This window comes from Sapajus apella, unplaced genomic scaffold, assembly GCF_009761245.1.
Source record: "Sapajus apella isolate SASKATOON/1434 unplaced genomic scaffold, GSC_monkey_1.0 scaffold4, whole genome shotgun sequence".
Lineage (NCBI taxonomy): Eukaryota > Metazoa > Chordata > Mammalia > Primates > Cebidae > Sapajus > Sapajus apella.
The window spans coordinates 27,958,941-27,977,345 of NW_022436944.1; the positions used below are offsets into that span (position 1 = coordinate 27,958,941).

At 43.9% G+C, this 18,405-nt stretch overlaps 1 long non-coding RNA gene across 1 annotated transcript in view; it reads left to right on the top strand.

Annotated features, from left to right (window-relative positions):
• Positions 1–12,772, top strand: part of LOC116541150 — a 37,073-nt gene extending 24,301 nt beyond the window's left edge. Inside the window, exons 2-3 of the long non-coding RNA XR_004264725.1 lie at positions 10,180–10,284; positions 12,737–12,772. This is a non-coding gene — a long non-coding RNA (uncharacterized LOC116541150). The remainder of the gene's footprint in view (positions 1–10,179; positions 10,285–12,736) is intronic.
• The last annotated feature ends 5,633 nt before the right edge of the window (positions 12,773–18,405 follow it).

Consider the following 18,405-nt stretch of genomic DNA (forward strand, 5'->3'; position numbering starts at 1 on the left):
TCTTGTTACCCAGGCTGGAGTGCAATGGCGCAATCTCGGCTCACTGCAACCTCCGCCTCCTGGGTTCAGGCAATTCTCCTGCCTCAGCCTCCTGAGTAGCTGGGATTACAGGCACGCGCCACCATGCCCAGCTAATTTTTTGTAGTTTTAGTAGAGACGGGGTTTCACCATGTTGACCAGGATGGTCTCGATCTCTTGACCTCGTGATCCACCTGCCTCAGCCTCCCAAAGTGCTGGGATTACAGGCGTGAGCCACCGCGCCCGGCCTCGCTCCTTTTTTTTTTTTTGAGACAAGGTCTACTCTGTTATTCAGGCTCACTGGGGTGGCATGATCACGGCTCACTGGAGCTTCAGCCTTCTTGGGCACAAGTGATACACCCACCACAGCCTCCTGAGTAGCTGGGTCTACAGGTGTGTGCCACCTCACCTGGCTGGTTTTTAACTTTTTTATAGAGAGGGGTTCTTGCTCTGTTGCCCAGCCTGGTCTTGAACTCTCGGGCTCAAGCCATCCTGTTGCCTTGACCTCCCAAAGTACTAGGATTATAGATAAGAGCTACCATGCCCAGCCTGTTATTTTCTAAAATATTCATGTATTTTTTCTCTATAAGAGGCCAAGCGATTTGTCAGGTTACTTCTTTTTTTATTTTTATTTTTAAAAAAATTTTGTGGAGATGGACTCTTGCTCTGTTGTCCTGGGCTCAAGCAGTCCTTCTGCCTCAGCCTCCCAGAGTGCTGGGATTATAAGTGTGAGCCACTGTGCCTGGCCTATCAGGTTACTTTTTTTTTTTTTTTTTTTTTTGAGACGGAGTTTTGCTCTTGTTACCCAGGCTGGAGTGCAATGGCACGATCTCAGCTCACCGCAACCTCCGCCTCCTGGGTTCAGGCAATTCTCCTGCCTCAGCCTCCGGAGTAGCTGGGATTACAGGCACGCACCACCATGCCCAGCTGATTTTTTGTATTTTTAGTAGAGACGGGGTTTCACCATGTTGACCAGGATGGTCTCGATCTCTTGACCTCGTGATCCACCGGCCTCGGCCTCCCAAAGTGCTGGGATTACAGGCGTGAATCAGGTTACTTTTATAACAGTTTCCTTATCTAGAATATGTGGTGACAGTATTAACCTTTTTTAAAATTATCTAACAATAACTGAATGCTGAATACTTTGCTGTAATGATGTGGGCCACCAGTGAATTGATTCTAGTCAAAATTCTTACCTTTAGAATGTCAAATTTATTCTGCTGAGAGGCTGTGGCTTTCCTAGATAGACAAGCCACAGAGACTTTCTGAAAATTAAGTTAGAGAGCCTAAGCATTTTAGAGCTTTATGTTGTGTTTGAGAATGGAGGCCCAGAGAAGGAGGCCATCAGCTCCAGTGACTTCCCTAGTGCCTTAGTGGTAAAAGCCAGCATAGAATTTTCCCTCCACACCTGAGCCTCTTCCAAGAGCATCTTTCATGTCTTGGCTTGTATGACACCTTGCTGTAGCCTCATCCCAGGACCTTTCTGCAAAAGGAATTCTTTTCCCTTGGCCCACATGCTTCTTCAGCTATCCAATTAATGAACAATCTGGATATATTTATTAAGCATCAAGGTACTGGGCCAGCTATAATAATAAGCAAGAGAGGCAAATATGTATCCTGTGTTCAATAATGCTATCATGTTGATATTTACTTGGATTGGGAGGATGGAGGTCATTCATAGATATGGAAGAGTCATTGATTTAAAAACGAATGCAGATAAAGACAGGAAAATATGTTTTCTCATATTCTAATTTGGCAAAATTTAAAATATACGTTAAGTTTCCTAAGGTGAGGATGCTTGTTTATATTCTTTCTTAGTCATCCAGTCTCTGGCACTCTCCCTGCCTTGACACCACCTCCCTTCCCCAACCTTTTTAAAAACAGCGGTTTAATTGTCTGCTTGCAGAGGTGGATACTTTTTATTCTGGTGGAAGACTGGAGCAGTGGGTGTTTGTTTACAGTTTAAAATGCCCTTTAGGATCTACTTTCCTTGTTCCCTCTGGACTAAACTTATTGAAAAGGTTTGTTCTAATGTAGTCATACCAGGTTTGAATATCTCTTTTATTCTACTTCTGGCATTGCTGTCAATTTATCATAAGATTTTTCTTTCTTTTTTTTTTTTCTTGAGACGGAGTCTTGCTCTGTTGTTCAAGCTGAAGTGCAATGGCGTGATCTTGGCTCTCTGCAATCTTGGCCTCCCAGGTTCAAACGATTCTCCTGCCTCAGCCTCCTGAGTAGCAGGGATTACAGGCACAGGTCACCACGCCCAGCTAATTTTTGTATTTTTAGTAGAGATGGGGTTTCACCATGGTGGCTGTGCTGGTCTTGAACTCTCACCTCAAGTGATCCACCCTGCTCGGCCTCCCAAAGTGCTGGGATTACAGGCGTGAGCCGCCCTGCCTGGCAGGATTTTTCTTTAGTACACTTCTATTAGCTGAAGAGTTGGCCATGGGAAACTCCGCTTCATTCACATACACTTTTATATTAATATATTAGAGTGTGTGAATATTTTCCTCTATCCATCATTTATTCATGGAACATTATCGAGAGGATATGTGTTGTGTGCTCTATGAGGCACTGGGGTTGCAAAGTTGAAGAAGGTTCATGGCTCATGGTTTTAGTTTAAAGAAACTTCATGAGAGACTGGCACATGAACAGATAATTCTGGTATGTTGGCATAAATACAAATAGATCCTGTCTAGGGTGTTGTGGAGCACAGAATAGAGCAGGATTGGTACTCAAAATATAGTATAGGGACCTGAGCTCTGGAAGGTAAAAACTCTTTTTTTTTTTTGAGGTGGAGTCTTGCTCTGTAGCCCAGGCTGGAGTTCAGTGGCATGATCTTGGCTCACTGCAACCTCCGCTTCCCAGGTCCTGGTTCAAGCAATTCTCCTACATCAGCCTCCCAAGTAGCTGTATTTAAAGGCACAAGCCACCATGCCCAGCTGATTTTTGTATTTTTTAGTAGAGACGGGGTTTCACCATGTTGGCCAGTCTGGTTTTGAATTCCTGACCTCATGATCTGCCCACCTTGGCCTCCCAAAGTGCTGGGATTACAGGTGTGAGCCACTGCACCTGGCCAAAACTTTTTTTTTTTTAATAACAATACTAACATTATTTGCTTTTCTCTTTCTCTTTTTTTTTTTCTTCTCACAAATATTTTTATTTTATTTATTTATTTATTTTTTGAGACAGAGTTTCACTCTTGTTACTCAGGCTGGAGTGCAATGGCGCAATCTCGGCTCACCGCAACCTCTGTCTCCTGGGTTCAAGCAATCCTCCTGCCTCAGCCTCCCGAGTAGCTGGGATTACAGGCATGCGCTACCATGCCCAGCTAATTTTTGTATTTTTAGTAAAGACGGGGTGTTTTTTTTAAATTTTTTGAGACAGAGCCTCGCTCTGTTGCCCAGGCTGGAGTACAGTGGCGCCATCTTGGCTTGCTGCAACCTCTGCCTCCCAGGTTAAAGCAGTTCTTTTCCTTTAGCCTCCTGAGTAGCTGGGATTACAGGCGTGTGCCACCACGCCCGGCTACTTTTTGTGTTTTTAGTAGAGACAGGATTTCACCATGTTGGTCAGGCTGGTCTCAAACTCCTGACCTCGTGATCCACCCACCTCAGCCTCACAAAGTGCTGGGATTACAGGTGTGAGCCACTGTGCCTGGCCATTCCTCACTAATATGCAATGGAGTTTTCCACAGACAAGGTAACTTGAAATATCTCAGTAGAGATGAGAATCCCTTCCTGCCTGCATCCTTCCTTCTTTCCCCATATCTTTCATTTCCTCTCCCCCTCTCTCCTTTCCCCTTTTTGCTTACCCCCTTTCTTTTTTTTTTTTTTGGTTTAGATGCAGTCTCTGTCACCCAGGCTGAAGTGCAGTGGCGCGATGTCAGCTCACTGCAACCTCCACCTCCTGGGTTCAAGCAATTCTCCTGCCTCAGCCTCCTGAGTAGCTGGGATTACAGGTGCCTGCCACCACGCCTGGCTAATTTTTTTACATTTTTAGTAGAGACAGGGTTTCACTGTGTTGGCCCAGGCTGGTCTTGAACTCCTGACCTCAAGTGATCCACTTGCCTTGGCCTCCCAAAGTTCTGGGATTATAGGTGTGAGCCACTGTTCCTGGCCCCCCTTTTCTTTCATTCTTTCTTTTTCTTCTTTTTTGTTTTTGTTTTTAGAAACAGGATCTTGCTCCGTTGCCCAGGCTGGAGTACAGTGGCACCATCATGGTTCACTACAGCCTTGAACTATGCTCAGGTGATCCACCCACCTCAGCCTCCCAAGTAGCTAGGATTACAGGTATGCACCAACATCCCCAGCTAATTTTTTATTTTTGCTTTTTTTTTTTTTAGAGACGGGATCTGCACGTTGTCCAGGCTGTCCTCCAACTTCAGGACTGGGCTCAAGCAGTCCTCCATCTTTAGCCTCTCAAAGCTTTAGAATTATAGGCATGAGCCACTGCGCCTGGCCTATGACTGTTTTCAAATATAAACATACCTATTCTGTCATTCTTACAACTTTGAATGTAGATAATTTTATCCATCTAATGCATTGATAATGTCTGTGTCATGATCCAGAAGCATACAATGATTATAAAATTGGGAAACTCTGATATTTAATATACAAATTACTGTGGTACAGCTGCTCATTCTTGTGTAGATTATTGTTATTTTTAAAATAATACTCTTGCTATGTCACCTCATTTCATTATTGTGAGTACCTGTTCTACTTGCTTTTTTTTTTTTTCCTGAGATGGAGTTTCACTCTTGTTACCCAGGCTGGAGTGCAATGGCGCGATCTCGGCTCACCGCAACCTCCGCCTCCTGGTTTCAGGCAATTCTCCTGCCTCAGCCTCCTTAGTAGCTGGGATTACAGGCATGCGCCACCATGCCCAGCTAATGTTTTTGTATTTTTAGTAGAGACGGGGTTTCACCATGTTGACCAGGATGGTCTCGATCTCTTGACCTCGTGATCCACCCGCCTCGGCCTCCCAAAGTGCTGGGATTACAGGCTTGAGCCACCGCGCCCGGCCTTGCTTTTTTTTTTTTTTTTTTGAGACCAAGTCGTGCTCTGTCACCCAGGCTGTAGTAGTACAGTGTCACAATCTCGGCTCACTGCAACCTCAGCCTTCCGGGTTCAGGCGATTCTCCTGCCCCAGCCTCCCGAGTAGCTGGGACTACAGGCATGTGCCACCATGCCCAGCTAATTTTTTTTGTATTTTTAGTAAAGATGGGGTTTCACCATGTTAGCCAGGATGGTCTTGATCTCCTGACCTTGTGATCCACCTGCCTCGGCCTCCGGAAGTGTTGGGATTATAGGTGTGAGCCACCATGCCCAGCCTATTCTTTTTTGGTGTGGAATTTATATGTACGTGATTTTGAAATACCTGAGATTTAATAGAAAAGTTAAAAAACAGGCTAGGCATGGTGGCTCATGAGTGTAATCCCAGCACTTTGGGAGGTGTAGGTAGGCAGATTTTCTGTGGTCAGGAGGTCCGAGACCAGCCTGGCCAACATAACAAAACCCCATCTCTACTAAAAGTACAAAAATTAGCTGGGCGTGGTGACACACACCTGTAATCCCACGTACATGGCAGGCTGAGGCAGTAGAAAAGCTTGAATCTGGGAGGTGGAGGTTGCAGTGAACCCAGATTGCGTCACTGCACTCCAGCCTGGGTGACAGGGTGAAATTCCATCAATCAATCAATAAAATAATAGAGTTGTAGCTGAGTGCAGTGGCTCAAGCCTGTAATCCCAGCACTTTCAGAATCTGAGGTAGGACGATTGCTTGAGCCCTCAAGCTTGGGACTGCTTGAACCACATAGTAAACCCTATCCCTACCCCATCCCCCAAAAATAACTGGGTGTGGTGGCACACGCCTGTAGTCCCAGCTACTCAAGAGGCTGAAGTGGGAGGATTTCCTAGAGCCCAGGAGGTCAAGGTTGCAGTAAGCCATGATTGCACTACTGCACTCCAGCTTGGGTGACAAAGACTCTGTTGAAAAAAAAAATATATTTTTATGAATTAACAGCTATCCTCAAGACTTTTCCTATTCTTCAATAAAAGAAACATTTATAAGGCTGGGCGCAGTGGCTCAAGCCTGTGATCCCAGCACTGTGGGAGGCCGAGGCGGGTGGATCACGAGGTCAAGAGATCGAGACCATCCTGGTCAACATGGTGAAACCCCGTCTCTACTAAAAATACAAAACATTAGCTGGGCATGGTGGCGCGTGCCTGTAATCCCAGCTACTCAGGAGGCTGAGGCAGGAGAATTGCCTGAACCCGGGAGGCGGAGGTTGCGGTGAGCCGAGATCGCGCCATTGCACTCCAGTCTGGGTAACAAGAGCGAAACTCTGTCTCAAAAAAAAAAAAAAAAAAAAAGAAACATTTATATTAGTAAATGAGAACTGTGAGCATTAGTAAATATTTTAAAGATGATAAAGTAATGTGGTAGATTATGACGTTGGTTGCTGTCTTAACTGTGGAGCTGTATAAAATGCCTCTTAGGAAAGGCAACTTTTGAGTTAAAACATAAATGTTATGAAGTGGCAGAAGACCTGGGGGCAGCACATTGCAAGCTGAAGAACAGCGTGTACAAGAGCCCTAAATTAGGAACAAAGTGTGAGGAAAAGACAATATACCAGTAAGGCTAGAGGGTAATTGAATGAAGAGGAAAGTAGGTCCATCAGGGCCTGACATGGTGGCTTATGCCTGTAATCCCAGCATTTTGGGAGGCCAAGGCAGGTGGATTGCTTGAGCCCAGGAGTTCAAGACCAGCTTTGGCAACATGGCAAAGCCCCATCTCTGCAGAAAATAACAAAAATTAGGCAGGTGTGGTGCACGCTTATAGTCCCACCTACTCAGGAGACTGAGGTGGGAGGATCCCTAGAGTTTAGGAGGTTGAGGCCGGAGTGAACCGTGATCATGCTGCTGCACAGCAGGCTGGGTGATAGAGCAAGACTCTGTCTCAAAAAACAGACAAACAAACAAAAAAAGAAGATGAGGCTAGTTGTAGACAGATACCAGATCATATAGAGTCTCTGTAGGTAGGTCATTTTTAATATCATATAGAGTCTTCGTAGTTCATAGTTGTAATTCAGGTAGGGTCACAACAGGAAGCCTTTGGAAGGTTTTAAGCAGATTATTCCCATGATCTGATTTATGCTGTACATGGTGCATTCTGGTTGATCTGGTGCAGATTAATTGTAGGGAGGTAAGATTTGAAGCAGAGAGAAAAATTTGGAGGATATTGGAGCAACATAGCCTCAGTCTCCCAAGGAGCTGGGATTACAGGCATACGCCATCATGCCCAGCTAATTTTTGTATTTTTAGTAGACACAGTGTTTCGCCATGTTGCCCAGGCTGGTCTTGAATTTATGGGCTCAAGTGATCTTCTGGCCTCCCAAGTAACTGTATTACAGGCTTACACCTCTGTGCCTGGCTTGGTGAGGCTTTTGTTCAGAAGAGACATGAGGCTTTGTATAGCTAGGGGAGAAAAAGTTGACCCTTAACGCTGAGAGAAGCAACATGGAATTATGGAGAAAATATCCTTTTTCAAGGGAACTAGTATTAGAGATCTTGGGTTGGTGACTTTAGTGAGATGGGCAGTGCTAAGGTCTTAATTTCAGAGACAGTAAAAGAATAGTTCCTGTTACTGCGTGTTTGTGTTGATAGTATTTAGGCCCTATTTTGGTTCATTTATTTACTAATCTATGTATTGTAGTATCTCCCGGAGTTAGAAATACTTTTAAATACAAAAACGTAAACAGTGGAAAGTCTCTTTCCATATCTCTCAGCTACCCTGTTTCTTTTTTTTTTGAGACGGAGTTTCGCTCTTGTTACCCAGGCTGGAGTGCAATGGCGCTGTCTTGGCTCACCACAACCTCCGCCTCCTGGGTTCAGGCAATTCTCCTGCCTCAGCCTCCTGAGTATCAGCTACCCTGTTTCTAATCACACCATTCCTCCAGCATTCCACCCCACCAGAAAACTATTTTTCAGTTTCTCATGTAACTTTCTAGAGTTTCTTTATATAAGTAAAGACAATAAAAATACAGATTCTGACCAGGTACAGTGGCTTGGGCATGTAATCTCAGAACTTTGGGAGACTGAGGCAGGCAGATTGCTTGATCCCAGGAGTTCAAGACCAGCCTGGGCTATGTGGTAAAACCTGTCTCTACAAAAAAATAGAAAAATTAGCCGAGGGTCTTAGTGCATGTCTGTAGTCCCAGCTACTTGGGAGGCTGAGGTGGAGGATCACCTGAGCCCGGGGGGGGGTCTAGGCTGCAGTGAGCTGTAGTTGTGCCACTGCACTGCAGGCTGGGCAACAGAGTTAGACTGCCTCAAAAACAAAAACAGATAGATAAATAAATAAATAATTACAGATTCTTGTTCTTTCTGTCTTTACCCAAAAATCCACCAATCTCAAGGGTAGCATATTATAACTGTTATTTTGCAAATGTCTTCCCACCTTCCCCCTTACACAGTGTTTTTCACTTAGCAATAGAGATGACACAGACAGTCTTTCCATAGAGTATACAGTATTTTTTTTTTTTTTTTTTGAGACAGGGCGTCATTCTTTTGCCCAGGCTGGAGTGCAGTGGTGTGATCTTGGTTCACTGCAACCTCGGCCTCCTGTACTCAAGTGATCTTCCCACCTCAGCCTCTGAGTAACTGGACACAGGCACATGCCTCCACTCCTGGCCCTGGATTTTATTCTTAAGAGTAGTTTTAGATTCACAGCAAAATTGAGCAGCGGGTACAGAGAGTTTTCACATATACCCCACACAGTCATAACTGTACCCACACATGCATAGCCTCCCCCACTATCAACATCAACATCCTGAATAAACAAGTTTGTTATTTTTGAGTTCACCAATTCTCTTACTTTTGGGGAAGCAATCAGCTTTATGTACTTTGAAATTATTCTAAAGTTTGTTTTATAACGTTCCTCTCATTTAAAAAAATTCATTTTCATCAAAAGACACCATAAAGTGAAAACATGCCACATATTTTGGGATAAATAATTGTAATATATGTAACAGGGAATTAGTGTCCTGACCAGGGCTGGCTGCATGGGCGTGCAGTCTGTGCAGTCACACAGGACCCCTCATGTAGATGGTCCCTGTGCTTAGTTTATTAGTTTATTATTAGTGACACCTGTCACTGTCTTGAAATTCTTAATTTTTGAAAAAGTGGCCCAACGTCTTTATTTACCTATTTTAAAGTGTTTTTATGGTGAAAAATTTATGTTTGGAATTTGCCAGCTGAACTCAATTTAGGTTATTGCAGTTTTGTTGGCAGCGTTCAAAGCATCTTTTTTTCAAAGTCAGGAATCTGTTGAACATATGCCTTCTCTCTGTCAGACCTGATCCTGGTGTTGACCTTGGCCATGTCAGTGTCTTAGAGCTTCTTCACAGCCTGTTTGATCTGATGCTTGTTGAGTTTGACATACACAACTGATGCAAGTGTAGTGTTGTCTTCCGTCTTCTCACTGGCCAGTGTTAAGCCTGTTTTTCTTGGGAGTGCTCTTCCTAGGATATTTTGGCTGTACTGTCTTGGGGCAGCCTAAAGATGGGTAGCATACAGATATCTTTCAGCAGTGTGTTTTTTGGCTTTTAGCCTTTGGGCTTCAGCTTTGGGAGAGGCAGGGGCTTCCTCTTTCTCTTTTGGTGCCATCTTGGTGAAAAGGCGTTAGTTTTTTTTGTTTTGTTTTGTTTTACTTTGTTTTTAGTTTTAAGGAGCAGGGAGTTTAATAGGCAAGAAAGTAGGGGGAAGAAAGAAAGAAGCAGCTCCCCTGTACAGAGACAAAGGGAGGGATGCTCCAAAGTGGAGAAAGGGAAACCCCAAGGCCTCACGTTTTTTTTTTTTTTTTTTGGGTTACTCAGCCCTGAGGCCTCACATTTTTATTTTGCACTGGGCTCTGCAAATTATGTTGTCTGTCCTGGTGCTGACTATATAAAGTCTACTAATTAATTAGAAAAAGACAATCCAATAAGAAAATGGCCAAAATCTGAGAGCAAAGGAATAGATCTTCAATCTCATTAGATCTTCAACCTACATGTTTTTAAATGTGTAGCATTAACAAATGATTAATTATATAAGTAATAAAATTTACCTGACTTAATTTAGCCTATTTAGATTAATACTTTTGTCTTCAATCTTTTTTGTAGTATATGTTCTAACGGGAAAAAGTCTTCCATGAAAACATCACTTTAAAAAAATAAGTAATGGCATCTGTTTTCCTAAAAGACTGAAATGGGGGCAATCATTCTTAGGTAAGTATCCAATTTTGTATTTTTAATTATTAATATTGGTTAGATTATACATTTTTTAGTTAACCTATGAGGTAGGGAGTGAGAGTAGGGGGGATGCTAGGTCTTATTTGAAGATAGTCTGTTATTGAGGATTATGTTTCCTGCAGTTAAGAACAGAGCTTCATGAAACAGAAAGGTCAGTAGTGTTGCAAGCTCTTCAGACAGGTTAATTGAAAACTGAAGAAACTTTTTTGGATTTGGCAGTTAGGAATTCATTGATGATCCTAGCAGGAGCCGTTTCAGGAGGCTGTTTATGGCTGAAAAGCAGCTTGCAATGGAGTGAAGAGTAAAAAGGAGGTGATAAAACCCAAATATTTCAGCTAATTCATGTATTAAACCCATAGGTATCATAGATGCAGCCATTACTTCCTTAAGCACTGGAGTTATAGTTAGGGTAGTCATATATCCTGGTTCAAATCTCTTTGTAGATCAGTTCATGCCCAGTTGTTATTTATTCTATTTTTTTTTTTTTTTTGAGATGGAGTCTGGCTCTCTCACCGAGGCTGGAGTGCAGTGGTGGGATCTCGGCTCACCACAACCTCCGCCTCCCGGGTTCAAGCGATTCTCCTGCCTCGGCCTCCCGAGTAGCTGACACTACAGCACGTGCCACCATGTCCGGCTAATTTTTTTTTTTGTATTTTTAGTAGAGACAGGGTTTCACTGTATTAGCCAGGATGGTCTCTATCTCCTGACCCCATGATCCACCTGCCTCAGCCTCCCTAAGTGCTAGGATTACAGGTGTGAGCCACTGCTCCTGGCCTGCCCAGTTATTTGTATTTGTATTTTTATTTATTTATTTTTTTGAGACGGAGTTTCGCTCTTGTTACCCAGGCTGGAGTACAATGGCGCAATCTCGGCTCACCGCAACCTCCGCCTCCTGGGTTCAGGCAATTCTCCTGCCTCAGCCTCCTGAGTAGCTGGGACTACAGGCACGCGCCACCATGCCCAGCTAATTGTTTAGTTTTTTTTTTTAGTAGAGACGGGGTTTCACCATGTTGACCAGGATGGTCTCGATCTCTTCACCTCGTGATCCACCCGCCTCGGCCTCCCAAAGTGCTGGGATTACAGGCCTGAGCCACCGCACCCGGCGTATTTTTATTTTTTTGACATGGAGTCTTGCTCTGTCATGCAGGCTGGAGTGCAATGGTGCAATTTCAGTTCACTGCAACCTCCGCCTCCCGGGTTCAAGTGATTCTCCTGCCTTAGCCTCCCAAGTAGTTGGGATTATAGGTGTGAGTCACCAAACCCGGCTAATTTTTGTATTTTTAGTAGAGATGGGGTTTCATCATGTTGGCCAGGCTGGTCTTGAACTCCTAACCTCAGGTGATCTGCCTGCCTTGGGCTCCCAAAGTGCTAGTGGGATTGATTACAGGCATGAGCCATTGCGCCTGGCCTAAAGACTAGTTATTATTATTTTTTGAGACAGAGACTCGCTGCGTCACCAGGCGCCAGGCTGGAGTGCAGTGGCGCGGTCTTGGCTCACTGCCTCCTGGGTTCAAGCAATGCTCCTGCGTCAGCCTCCCAAGTAGCTCTAGGGACTACAGGCGTGTGCCACCACGCCCAGCTAATTTTTGTATTTTTTTAGTAGAGACAGGGTTTCACTATGTTGACCAGGATGGTCTCGATCTCTTGACCTCATGATCCGCCCGCCTCAGCCTCCCAAAGTGCTGGGATTACACGCGTGAGGCACCATGCCCGGCATTTTTAATGCGCAGTTATTTTTAATGCTGTCCTTTACTCTCAAGTTTACTGGTTTGGACAATAAATGTGATCTATCCTAGTTATACTGTTAATAGGACAGACGTACTCCCTGCCTGGGGGTATATTGCCTGCTAGATACTTTAGCATTACCAAGTGGTATATTTTGGGTAAATGGGAATGATCCATTTGCATGTATTTTATTTATTTATTTTGAGACAGAGTCTTGGTCTGTCAGCAGGCTGGAGTGCAGTGGTGGGATCTTGGCTCATTGCAGCCTCGACCTCCTGGGCTTAAGCAATCCACCCACCTCCCAAGTAGCTGAGACTGTAGGTGTTCACTACCATGCTTGGCTAATTTTGTACGTTTTGTAAGATGGGTTTTCACCATGTTGGCCAGGCTGCTGTCGAACTCCTGAGCTCAAGTGATCTTCCTGCCTCGGCCTCCCAAAATGCCAGGATTACAGGTGTGAGCCACTTTTCTCAGCTTGCATGTAGTTTAAATATTAAAGAGAGTGATTAAGATTTTACTCTGAGAAGGTAAGAACTTTTAGATCAAAGACGTAGGTAAAGGGCATAGCTCTTACAAGAGTAGCAATTTTTCTGCTTAGAAACTAGAGGACTGGAAGAGAGGATATGTCAAGGAATTTTCAGGCAAAGAGGAAGAAGCTGTAGGACTTCTTTTCTCCTTCCCTTTCTCTCCCTCTCCCTTCCAGCAGGTCATACTCTGTTGCCCAGGCTGGAGTGCAGTGGTGCAGTTATAGCTCACTGCAACCTTGAACTCCTGGGCTCATGCAGTCTTGCCACCTCAGCTTCCTGAGTAGCTAATACTGCAGGTGTGTGCCACCATACCCAGCTAACTGTAGGATTTCTTAATCTTACTTTTTTAATAATGTAGGGATTGAGGTTATCTATTTAGCATATAGTTAATCAGTGGTGAGGTTGGGATCCTGGGAGAAGAAAGCATTTAGGAAAATCATTGTAGGGCAGCTACCAAATTCACCAAATATTTATTGACCACCTGTATTGTGCCAGGCAGTCTTGTAGACAAGACTAAGTGTTCTTGTGGAGCAAATCATTGGCGTGAACAAGAACAATAGAAAATTGTAATGTGATATGAAAAGAATTAAAATAGGGCAGTTGATAGTGACTGGTTGTCTTCTTCTGAGGAGATGACATTAAGTTCTGAAAGACGAGAATTTAGCCAAGCTAAAAAAACAAAACAAAAAAAACAAACATGCTGTGTAAGTTTAAACCTCAAGGTGGAAATGAGCTGATTATGTTTGAGGAATGGAAAGAATTCCAGTGTTTCTGCAATAGGGTGGATGAGGACCATAGTGTCATGAAATGAGATTAAAGAAGTAGGCCAGGCACAGTGGCTCACATCTGTAATCCCAGCACTTTGGGAGGCCAAAGCAGTAGGATCGCTTGAGGCTAGGAGTTTGAAACCAGCCTGAGCAACATAGTAAGCCCCTATCTCGTAAAAAAATTTAAGATTGAAGAAGTAGGCAGAATAAGGCCACGTAGTGCCATGTGGCTGTGGTAAGGAGTTTAGACTCAAAGAAGTCTTGCGAGTTTTTTTTTTTTTTCTTTCCCTCAGATGTAGTTTCGCTCTTGTTGCTCAGGCTGGAGCGCAATCGTGCAATCTCAGCTCACTGCAACTTCTGCCCCCCGGGTTCAAGCGATTCTCTTGCCTCAGCATCCCAAGTAGCTGGGATTAAAGGCGCCCACCACCATGCCCGGCTAATTTTTTGTATTTTTAGTAGAGATAGGGTTTCACCATGTTGGCCAGGCTGGTCTTGAACTCCAGATCTCAGGTGATCCACCCACCTTGGCCTTCCAAAGTGCTGTGATTATCGGCATGAGCCACTGTGCCTGACATCTTGTGAGCTTTTAAGCATAAAAGTGATATGATATGATGTATATGCCTTAGAGTCCTCTGACTGCTTTATTGAAGGTGAATTATAGGTACAGAGTGGAAACAAAAGGTCAATTAAGAGGCTGTTGAAATTGACCAGGCTGTAGGTGATGGTGGCGAAACTTAATGTGACCACCAGGATAGAATAGAAAGGATTGCTGAGCAATAGTAAAGGCCTAGTTTGATATAAGCTAGCATGACATATCAGGCAGTATGAATATAGCTAGCATAACCTTTTAGGTGAATATGAGAAATTTGACACTGGTAGTTGAAATAACTGTCTATGAAATGCAAAATTGATAAAGGGGATGCATCAAGACACGGGAGGCCATTATTTATTGAGTACATGTTTACCGAGCATCTACTAATATACCAAGAACTCTGCTGGCTGCTAGGGTTATAATAGTGAACAAAAACAGAGGCCCATTTCTCATGGAGTTGATATTCTGATGTGGACAGAGAAGATAAACAATAAATATATAGTCCTCTGTGCTATCTGTGGGGAATTGTTTCCAGGACCCTTGCAGATACCAAAATCCAGAAATGCTCAAGTTCCTGATATAAAATTGTATAGTCTTTGCAATACAACCTATGCATATCCTCTTGTATACTTTAAATTACCTCTTGCTGGGTGAGCATGGTGGCTTACACCTGCAACCCCATCAGGAGGCTGAGGCAGGAGGATCACTTGAGCCCAGAAGTGATCACGTTACTGGACTCCAGCATGGGTGACAGATTGAGACCCCATTTTCTTAAAAAAAATTTCTCTCAGTTGGGCGGGGTGGCTGACGCCTGTAATCCAGCACTTTGGGAGGCTGAGGCAGGCGGATCACCTGAGGTCAGGAGTTCAAGACCAGCCTGGCCAACATGGTGAAATCCATTCTCTACTAAAAAAACCAAAAATTAGCCAGATGTGGTGGCACAGGCCTGTAATCCCAGCTATTTGGGAGGCTGAGGCAGGAGAATCGCTTGAACTCTGGAGGTGGAGGTTGCAGTGAGCCAAGATTGTGTCACTGCACTTCAGCCTGGGCAACAGACTGAGACTCCATCTCAAAAAGCAAAAATCATCTCAAGGTATCTTGGAAAATGAAAATAAATTATATACCTAATACAATGTAAATGCCTTTTAATAGCTGTTATTGTATTGTTTAGGGAATAATGACAGTAGAAAAAAGTCTGTACCTATTTAGTACAGGCACAACAGAACCACTACCCCATCCAATATATTCTTTTTTTTTTTTTTTTTTTTTTTTTTTAAATTTTTTTGAGACCGAATTTCACTTTGTTGCCCAGGCTGGAGTGCAGTGGTGCAACCTCAGCTTACTACAACCTTCGCATCCCTGGTTCAAATGATTCTTCTGCCTCAGCCTCCCAAGTAGCTGGGATTACAGGTGCGCACCACCATGCCTGGCTAATTTTGTATTTTTAGTGGAGATTGGGTTTCACCATGTTGGCCAGGCCGGTCTCTAACTCCTGACCTCAGGTGATCTGCCTGCCTCTGTCTCCCAAAGTGCTGGGATTACAGGCGTGAGCAATGCAGAACACATGGTTATGGGAGGCTTCCTATATAATATGTTGGGTAGTGATAAGTGCTCTTTTGAAGATTTACACCTTGTTTGCCATTGTCATTAAGGTATGGAAATATATTAGGGAAAAGTATTCATTGATGAAGGAGGGGTATGTTTACTAAGGTGAAGTTAGGGAAGACCTCTCTGATTAGGTGACATTTGAGCTGACAGCTCTAAATGAAGTGAGGGAGCAGGCCCTCTGGGTATTTTGGACAGGATGGGGAGGGCATTTTAGACTGAAGGAACTTAAATACAAAGTGTTTGAGGCTGGACTGTGCTTGATATGTTTTATGAGCTGCAAGAGGGCCAGTGTGGCTGTATTGAAGTAAGTGAGGGAGAAGGTAGCAGGAGCTGACATCATCATTGTGTATGTGGTAGATAGAGGCTTGAGTCAAGTTGTAGACCAGATTAAGGCCTTTGGATTTTCTTTTTTGTGATGGTGGAAATGCAGATCCAGGAATGAGGTTGTGGTGGGAAGTGAGAGGTCAAGCTGTGACTGAGAGGTGTAACTTGAGACTAAAAAACTGTGAGGCTGCCAGGTGCAGTGGCTCACCCATGTAAATCCCAACATTTGGGGAGGCTGAGGTGGGCAGATTGCTTGAGTTTGAGACTAGCCTGGGCAACATGGCAAAACCCCATCTGTACAAAAAATGTAAAAATTAGTCAGACATGGTGGCACGTGTCTGTAGTCCCAGCTACTCGAGAGGCTGAGGCTAGAGGATTGCTTGCGCTTGAGAGTTGGAGGTTACAGCAAGCCGAGATGGCACCACTGTGCTCCAGCCTCAGTGGCAGAGCGAGATGTCTCAAAAAAAAAACCCCAAACAAATCATGAGGTCAGATGTTTGAAGTATCTGAAAGTGAAGATGAGAGAAGAGGATATACAATAAAACAGTTTTGAATACCACAGGGAGGTAGGAAGAGTAGAAAAAGGTGAGTTGGAGGCAGAGAGGGCCTGTAAATTCATAATGGACAAGTTTATTTGGCGTCAGGTGTTTTGTTTAGTTTTGTTTTTGAGATGGAGTCTCACTGTGTTGCCCAGGCTGGAGGCAGTGGCATGATCTCAGCTTGCTGCAACCTCTACCTCCCAGGTTCAAGCGATTCTCCTGCCTCAGCCTCCTGAGTAGCTGGGGCTCAGGGTTAAAAAAAAAAAAAATTGGTAAAATACATACAATATAAATTTAGCATTTTGCTTTTTCTGTTTTTTTTAGATGAGGACAGGGTTTTACCCTGTTTATCAGGCTGATCTCGAACTCCTGCTGAGCTCAAGTGATCTGGCCACCTTGGCCTCCCAAAATAGTAGGATTATAGGCGAGAGCCACTGCACCTGCGCAAAACTTAACCACTTTTAAGTGTATAATTCAATGGTATTGAGTACATTCACAAAAGTACATCACCACCATACACCTCCAGAACTTTTTCATCCCAAACCAAAACTCCATACCCATTAAATAATAACTTCGCATTGCTCTCTTTTTTCTTGTTTGTTTGTTGTTGTTGTTGTTTTTGAGATGGAGTCTTGCTCTGTCACCCAGGGTAGAGTGCAGTGGCTCGATCTTAGTTCACTGCAACCTCTACCTCCCAGATTCAAGTGATTCTCCTGCCTCAGCCTCCCAAGTAGCTGGGACTACAGGCAGGTGCCACCATGCCTGGCTAATTTTTTTGTATTTTTAGTAGAGATGGGGTTTCACTGTGTTAGCCGGGATGGTCTTGATCTCCTGACCTTGTGATCCACATGCTTTGGCCTCCCAAAGTGCTGAGATTATAGACGTGAGCCACCACACCCAGTCCGCTCCCTCTTCTTTAGCCCCCAAAAACCACTGTTCTATTTTCTGTCTGTATGAATTTGACTACTCTGCTTCAGGTGTCTTGTATAAGTGGAATCATACAGTATTTGTCTTTTTGTTTCTGACTTGTTACACTTGGCATTATGTTTTTAAGGTTCATTCGTGTTGTAGCATGTAGCAGAATTTCATTCCTTTTAACGGCTGAATAATATTCCTTTATATGTACACACCACGTTTTTTTGGTCTATGCATCTGTTGATGGTAACACTGGTGCTGTTTCTGCCTTTTGGCTATTGTGAACAATGCTGCTGTGAGCACTGGTGTACAAATCTGGGGAATCCCTGCTTTCAGTTCTTTTGTATACATACCCAGAAGTGATATTATTAGATCATATTGGATCATATGCTTTAATTTTTCTTTTTTCTTTTTTTTTTTTTTTGAGACAGGATCTCACTCTGTCTCCCAGGCTGGAGTATAGTGGTGCAGTCATGGCTCAGTGCAACTTCTACTTCCTGCGGTCAAGTGATCCTCCCACCTCAGCCTCCTGAGTAGCTGGGACTACAAGTGCCCCCCATCACACCTGTGTAATTTTTTAAATATTTTTAGTGGAGATAGTGTTTCGCCACATTGCCCAGGCTAGTCTTGAACACCTGGGCTCAAGCAGTCTGCCTGCTTTGGCCTCCAAAGGAACGGAAAGAAACATTAGGCATTCAACAACATCATGCTGGGATTACAGGTGTGAGCCATCACGCCCAGCCTATACTTTAATTTTTTTCAGGAACAATCCTGCTGTTTTCCATACTGGCTGTACCATTTTATATTTCCACCAGCAATACACAAGGGTTCCACAGCCTTGCCTGGGTTTGGTTTTATAGTATACCTGTGATTTTTTTGTTTTTGTTTTTGATTTTTTGAGACAGAGTCTTGCTCTGTAGCCCAGGCTAGAGTGCAGTGGAGAGATCTCTGCTCACTGCAACCTCCGCCTCCGAGTTCCAGCAATTCTCCTGCCTCAGCCTCCTAAGCAGCTGGGACTACAGATGCGAGTCACCATGCCTGGCTAATTTTTGTATATTTTAGCAGAGAAGGAGTTTCGTCATATTGGCCAGGCTGGTCTC